General features: G+C 48.2%; 1 long non-coding RNA gene and 3 other non-coding genes across 4 annotated transcripts; all 4 read left to right on the top strand.

Moving 5' to 3' along the window:
- Window positions 1-2,445: 2,445 nt before the first annotated feature.
- On the top strand, window positions 2,446-6,671 carry LOC125411670 (uncharacterized). The gene is made up of 5 exons (XR_007235379.3): window positions 2,446-2,578; window positions 3,039-3,231; window positions 3,550-3,682; window positions 5,054-5,105; window positions 6,417-6,671. It is a non-coding gene; the product is annotated as an uncharacterized LOC125411670 (long non-coding RNA).
- Window positions 3,394-3,471, top strand: LOC125411758 (small nucleolar RNA R38). Its single transcript, XR_007235391.1, has one exon. It is a non-coding gene; the product is annotated as a small nucleolar RNA R38 (small nucleolar RNA).
- LOC125411759 (small nucleolar RNA R38) lies at window positions 4,894-4,974 on the top strand. Its single transcript, XR_007235392.1, has one exon. It is a non-coding gene; the product is annotated as a small nucleolar RNA R38 (small nucleolar RNA).
- Window positions 5,472-5,548, top strand: LOC125411760 (small nucleolar RNA R38). Its single transcript, XR_007235393.1, has one exon. It is a non-coding gene; the product is annotated as a small nucleolar RNA R38 (small nucleolar RNA).
- Window positions 6,672-7,201: the final 530 nt, after the last annotated feature.

Genomic DNA, 7,201 nt, shown 5'->3' with positions numbered 1-7,201 from the left:
CCAAAGCTGACCTCTGACCTCTATGTCATCTGTATACATCCTCACACAGAGATTTTTTTTTTAAAAGACACTAAAATCCCGGCACTCAGGAGGCAGAGGCAGGCCTATCTCTGTGAGTTAGAGGCCAGCCTGGTCTACAGAGTCCAGGACAGGCTCCAAAGCTTCAGAGAAACCCTGTCTCGAAAAACCAAAACCAACCAAACAAAAAACAAAAAAAAATTAATACACAAAAAATCCTCCTGTTTTTGCTTTCCCCATAAAAGGGAAATTCTTCCGTATTAGATCAATTCACTCACGGGGAGGAGCAACTTGGTGATAAAAGCATAACCTCCTCAGGCTGCGATCGCACCAAGCCTGCCAGACACTAGTGCGACTTTAAACAGTACCTGGTCACTCAGTATGCATTTTCTCATCTGCCCAATGGGACAACAATGGTGTTTCATAGACCGGGAGGATGGAAGGACCCAACACAGTGACTAGCCACCTCAGCAACCACCAGAAAGCATTAGCTATTATTATTATCTCGTCTGCAGAATGTCACGTGGCCACAAGTTTCACAAGTGGCTTTGGGCAAATTCTTCAGAATTCCCTCTGTGAGTCTCAAATGAAAGAACGTAGTGTGCCTGGAGAAAATGCTTTCTTCCTTTCAGTATTAGACAAAATGATATGTCGTCAAGGGTGAGATAGACAAATTCAATGGCCTGTGTTCTTGCTGAATACATTAGTGATTATTTCCTGGGAACATTCTGTGAGAAGACTGCCAAACAGTAAATCCAGGATGGTGAGGAAATTAAGAAGAAAATATTAAGACACATCCCCCTGCTCATGAAGCGTTCACAATCAAATTAAAGGAGATACATATAAGCAAATATGGTCATTAAGAATATGTATCGGCAACAGATTTCCACATTAAAAAAATGGAACAGGCTAAATGCTACAGAGTCCCATTTGAGCAGAATGATTAAGAGTTATGAATACCTACATTGGAAGTAGAAAGGGACAAGATCTCCTGAGTAAATTGGGAGCATGACTTTGGGAGAGGGTTGATGGGTAGGGGAGAAGCAGGGAGGGGAGCAGAGAAAAATGTAGAGCTCAATAAAAAAAATCAATTAAAAATATATATCAGAGTTATGAATCCAAGGCTCCTGCTCTTGTAAATTTAAACTCATTTCCTAATAGGTGTAAAGTCTGGCCTTGTCTTTCCATTTGCCCTGTTTAAAAAAAAATGTGGTGGTGGCGTATGCCTTTAATCCCAGCACTCGGGAGGCGGAGACAGGCGGGTCTCTGTGAGTTTGAAGCCAGCCTGGTCTACAGAGCAAGTTCCAGCCACAGAGAAAGCCTGTCTCGAAAAACAAAACCAAAACCAACCTCTGCCCCCCAAAACAAAACAAAATAATGACACCCCAAATCAGGCAGGATAGAAAGGCAAGAAAAGCCTGGGGACACGAGAAGGAAAAGGGTCCCTCATTCTGGAATCTGGGTTGGAGTCTCTTGCTAACAGAGAAGCAACAATTCTGGTACCAACCACTTAAGGCCCTTTCTCCCCTCCCAGATAGGAAACCACAGTTTTCTGGGTCTCTCACCAGAGACCATCACATTTACATGGAAGACACAAACTAAACCTGTGACCCTAATGGCTTCTGAACTACAGCTCCATCCAAAGCCTCTCTGGAGCCCCCACACTTATGTCACTTACCAAGAGAGCAAGAAAGTGGGGATGGGGAGGTCTCCTAGCAACCATTTGAGGAGTAACTCAGAGCCACCAAAATAGTATACGTGGCTAAGAAAGACTAAGCAGCTAACTGCAGCGCTGACTTGAGCCCATTCCCACACTGGGGTATGCCATTCTCCTGGGCGCCTCTCTCTTTCCTAACCCTCATGATAAACACCTCCATTAAAATTATTTTCTCTCCAACGTATGCTGGCTAGTTCTGAAGTTCTTTTCAGCACCGCGGCCGGAACGAGGTCGGCTGTCACTGAAGTTGAGGTCCGGGAAGGATGGGGGCAACTCCCTGGGCTTTTGGAGGTGCCAGCCTGAAGCTGTTTTCACGATGTCATGCTACTCCCTTCAATTTTTACGATTTCCTGCTACTCCGGTCCGGACAGGGTCCCAGGCAGGCGGGACCCTACAGCTCGAGCGCCCCCTGCTGCCTGCACCCGCTCTCGCCCGCACCCCCCCCTCCCCCGTCTAAAAAGCAGCCGACGAGACCCTGGGACCTCTCCTTGGGCAAAGGCAAGCGACGTCTCTTCACCCCAGAGCAATTGACCACGAGCCTGAGTTTCCTCATCAGACCAAACTTCCTACCCTAGGAACCTCTGCTGCCCCTGGTGGCGGCCACCATCTTATCCCTTCTTTTCACTCTCAGGAGAGACGACCGACGCTCGGCCACGGTCGGTTTAGAACTACATTTCCCAACAGGCTTTTCTCAACATCGCGAGAGTTCCGGCGAGACCGGGGTGGGAAGACTGCGCGCAGCCGCAACCTCGACCTTTCCGAGGTCTGCCGCCGCGTGTGTGGAAGTTATGGCCGCTTCTGTCTGTCGTGCACTCACTGAAAAGGCTAGGGCTTCGGGTGTTGGTAAGCTGTGGAAGCGGGAAAATGAGATTTTTCTCCACATGCCGTCGCCATGCATGTCTCCTCCAGAGGTGAAGTGGCAGCGATAAGCCCTTCCTTACCATTGCTATTTAAGGTCTTAGATGGTCTGAGATTCTGTGTTTTAAAAAGTGCTTTCCAGACTGCGAGAAATGTTGTGTGAAATAGGGCCGAAGCCCATTTTAGGCTTTGAATTGGCATTTCTTGAGAGTTTTTCCATCTTGCCCCCTGTGCCTCACGGCCAGCCATGCGCGGAGCATGCGACCCTGCGGGCCCTGGGGTTTCTATTGAGGGTGGCGGCCTTTAATCCCTGAGCGTTGACGCGTGAATACGTTTGCCTACCCGTAGTGCCTTGACATCCTTTAATGACTGCAGATTGTGACTGAGGGGGCTGCAAAATGAAAACCCACAGTTTCCTCTGGCTTATTTTTTTCCTTCCTCGAAGGCACGCCTTTGGCACCTTTTGCGAAGCTCGGAAGCAAGGTTGCAAACTCCGTCTCAGAATGGCAGGATCCCTTAGCGTAAACGGATCGGTGTGGCCACCAATGAGAAGGTGGAGGTAGATGATGGGCATCTGCTTCAGGCGTGCTTCTGAAGTTCAGCTGTGAGAACGCGTGTCGAGCCATGAGTCCATTTCGGTAAGTTTCTACCCAAAGTCCAGAAGGGAGGCTCTGCCAGTGTAACTCGGGACCACCGAGTGTCACCTGCGGTCTAACATGGGAGACAGGATGGACAGGGATGAAGGGAAGAGACTTGAACCGTGAGTCTGGGTTGCCTGGGATTTAGGAGTTTGTTACTGGTTGAGCTGAGGATGAATTAAAGTTATCCCTGTCTGAGATGACATGTCTTATGAAGAGTCATGGTTTACTGAGGCTCAACCTTTTAACGCCTAATTTGAGAACACCTTACGGTTGTGTCTGTTAAAATGAAGTCTGTTATCTTAATTATCCTTTCAGGTTGGAGTTGGCTTCTGGAGACATCATCTGGTGTGACACATAAGGACCTTTGTGAGGATGCTATGCGAGCTAGCAGCTTCTTCATACAATCGCAGGGGTGGTTGCCTGGAAGCATTGGTCTGTTAGATAAGAGGTAAAAAGTGTGCAAATACGAAACTGTTCGCTCCACTGCCACGTAGTGGGGATTCTGCTCAAGATAGTGCAAGCAGCTATTGGCTTTCAGGGGCCATCTAACTGATGCTTGGATGACTGTCCTTCAAGGCACAGGATGGCCACTATAAGGAGTTATATACACAACATGTCAGTGGAGCTCAGGTTAAAACCCCTAGAAACTGCACTTTATATAGGTTTTTCTGGGCAGGGGATCACACCTTTGAAGATTGAGTCCTGTGTGTACTTCTGTATATGCGTATGCCGTGGCATGTGCTTGTCAGTCAGGATGAAGTGTGTTCTTTCCTTTACACACTGAGCCAAAACTGCATTTTAGATGAAAGATTTTGACCTGCCAACTGGTGGTGGCGCAGAGCCTTGTGTCTTGTGATGCAGAAGTGGTTGTTTCTAAGCTTGGCTGTATCTCAGAACCTAAGACGTGTTTCCTGGCTCCACTTCTGCCAGCGGATGCAAATGATTCTAGAGTCCGCCTTGTGGGAGGTCTGAGCAGGCGTACAGAAACGGTTCAAATGATTCTGGTCTATTTGAGCTGAGGCCTTCTCTTACAGCAAGGTTAGAGTGCTGGCTGTTTTTAAAAGGCTCTTGGGCTAGATTTCTAATTTTAGTCTTAACAAAACTGAAAACCACTTGCTTGCTGTTGTACATGTGGATGGGGGAGGAGAAATTATGATGTCATTTCTTGGTAGTCTTTGTGATGGTTGTTTCCAGTGGGTGACCTAACCATTTTGGGTATTCCGATGATAGGACACGCGAGAGATTCTGGCTCAGCCATCCGACCCCTGCTGCTGGGAGTGACCTTTCCACCCGAAGGTCTTACCACGTAGCCTGAGTTGGCCTTGAATTTGCTGTGTAGCACAGGTTGGGTTCCAACTCACACTTCTGCCTTTGCTTCCTTAATGTGTTAGTGACCCTGTCTTTAGGAGGACAGGAGTGGCCAGGGAGATGGCTCAGTGGTTAGTTGGTTAAAGAGGACCTGGGTTCATTCCCAGCACCCACTTCGAGCAGCCAACTGCATGTAACTCCACTTCTAGGGAATCCCATGCCCTCTTCTGGTCTCTACAGGCACACACATGGTACACACATATATGTAGGCAAAACACACATAAAAATATCTTTTTTTAAAAAACCTTTCTAAAGGGTTCTCATGCTCAGAGGCTGGCAGTTGTGTGGGAGCTGAGTCCATGATGATGTAAGTTATCCCTGACTGAAGGTCAAGAGGCCTTTCTGTGTGGAATGTGGTTATCTGAAGCTCAGCTTCCCAGGCGACAGGCAGGCTCTGGGATGGTTTTACAGTGAGTTGCTTTAGAGTTACCATGTGTTTCCTTATCACCAGGTGCAGGCTGAGTCACGGGAGAAGGATGCAGGATGCTGTGGCCGCCACACAGGTAACCATCTGCACCCGAACTTGAGCCTGGATCAGGATATGGGGTGGTGTGTCAGTGCCTTTGATGCCCTACTCTGACGAGGGAGATTTTCTGAGTGTGGTTTTCTTTCTTCTCCATGTTGTGCAGGGTGAGACAGCTCCCTTGTGACTAATGAAGCTTCGTCTCTAGCCCCTCCCCCCCCTAATCTGAGATAGTCTTACTGTATAGTCCCAGCTGGCCTAGCACTCGTTAAGTAGACCTGATTGACCTCAAACTCACTGCTTCTGCCTTCCAGGTGTTCGGGTTAAAGGCATGCGCCGCCATGTCTAGCCCTTTCTTGTGATTTTATGTTTCCATTTGTTTGTGTTCCCCCCCAAAAAAAAGCCCATAAGCCTATGATGGATGGTTGGTTATCCCTGTCTGAAAACTTCAGCTGAGGGAAAATACTCTATTCTGAGGCTCAGGGGTGTGGCTCTCTGCCTGAAGAAATTCGAGCTTTATAAGGGATCGAGTGGATGCCAAAAGAGCCGTGTGTGCCCTGCTGGGAGCTGGTGTAGTGTGCCAGCCTTCCAGAAACCTGCCTGCTTGCCCTGTAATCCTCTCCGTTGAGTGATGGCTCTGAGGGCAGAGCCCCCGAGTTAGCAGAAGTGGGCATGCTGCCAGGGCTCGTTCTGTGCTCATTGTGGGTCCTTGTCACATACTTCTAGAAAATGAATGCTCTTTTGAAGGAGACGGGAATGTAAGACTTGTGCCAGCTTGTGACTTTAGAATGCTTAATGACTCTGTCCTTGCCTCTGCTGCAGCCCTGACATTTAGGAAAGAAGGTGCCGTGACCCTGGCAGCCTCAGTACAGATTAGGTCCCGTCTGAATGTCGGGTTGCTGATGGGCACCAGGGTAACGAGAAACAAGTGGCACTGGGGTGTGGGGCTGGGCCAACTCCACCTCAGTAATTCCTGTTTCTGTGGCCAGTTTGAAGTGCCCTCAGATTGGGAACTGGGAGGTGTGTACAGGCTTTTTATGTTTCATCACCTAAAGTATTTGCATTTGGGTGAGATTTACTGAGCCCTAGCACCCACAGCCTACAGGGAAGCAGGCCTGCTTGGCTTTGCTCCTGGGTGAATTCAAAGGTCACGTCCAGAGGGAGTGAGTTGAGTGTAAATATTCCTGATGCTTCATGGGTTTTTGACCATTACCAGAAATTTCTCCTGTCTCCTGAAACAAACTAGTTGATCATTCTGCATTGGAACTTAGGCAGTGCCCGCCTGTGTGCACAGGCTGATGTGCTTGTTCCCAGACTCTTCAGTTTCCTTCACATTTTATTTCGTTTTCAGGTTATTGCCCTGGAGTGTCCTGCTGCTGCTGGCCTTCAGTCCCCCAGAGAGAGTGTCATCAAAGGGCCTTGGAGTTTGATCTGCAAAAGCAGCCAGCAGAGTCAAGTGACTGCAGTTACCCTGGAAGCCTCTGGCAGCTAGCGAATATTGGAGGCACTTAGCGGGGGAGGTCGGCATTTCTCACAGTGGATTTCCTGAGAAGTCAGTGTTGAACTTTCTAATTTGAAGCACAAATAAACTATAAAATTTAATTCACTAGCATTGTGGATATGAGATCGGGGCTTAGACAATACGGAGTGTTCTAGAATAACACTTGAACCGCAGACATCCAGACATTTTCTATTGACCTGTTAAAATTGACTTTGTACCTAAATCATAGGTTGCCACCTAACATTACCTAACACTTAATCCAGTGATGATGGGTTAGAGGGATGACTTTAAGAGCACAAACTGTTCCAGAACACCTGGGTTCAATTCCAGTACCCACATGGGGGCTGAAACCATCTGCAACCCTAGTCCCAAGGAATCCTGTACCCTTTTCTGGTCATCATGGTACCCATGCATGCAGATACCCAAATACCTGGGTACCAAGCATGCAGGTGGTGCACAGGCCAGCATGCATGCAAACACCCATTCACATAAAAATGGGTCTTTAAAGAAATTATTTGGTTCATTGATAAACGTCCTGCTACTGTGTCTGCGCCGTGGATCAAAGGGTGCCAGGGAAATGTGGGTTGCCAGGGCAGTGGGGTTTAGGTAGTACAGTCAGCTGTGAGATCTTGGGA

Source organism: Myodes glareolus, chromosome 9 (assembly GCF_982192425.1).
Source record: "Myodes glareolus chromosome 9, mMyoGla1.1, whole genome shotgun sequence".
NCBI classification, from domain to species: Eukaryota; Metazoa; Chordata; class Mammalia; order Rodentia; family Cricetidae; genus Myodes; species Myodes glareolus.
Note: the sequence above shows the minus strand (reverse complement) of the source record. Positions and strands in the feature narration are given on the sequence as shown.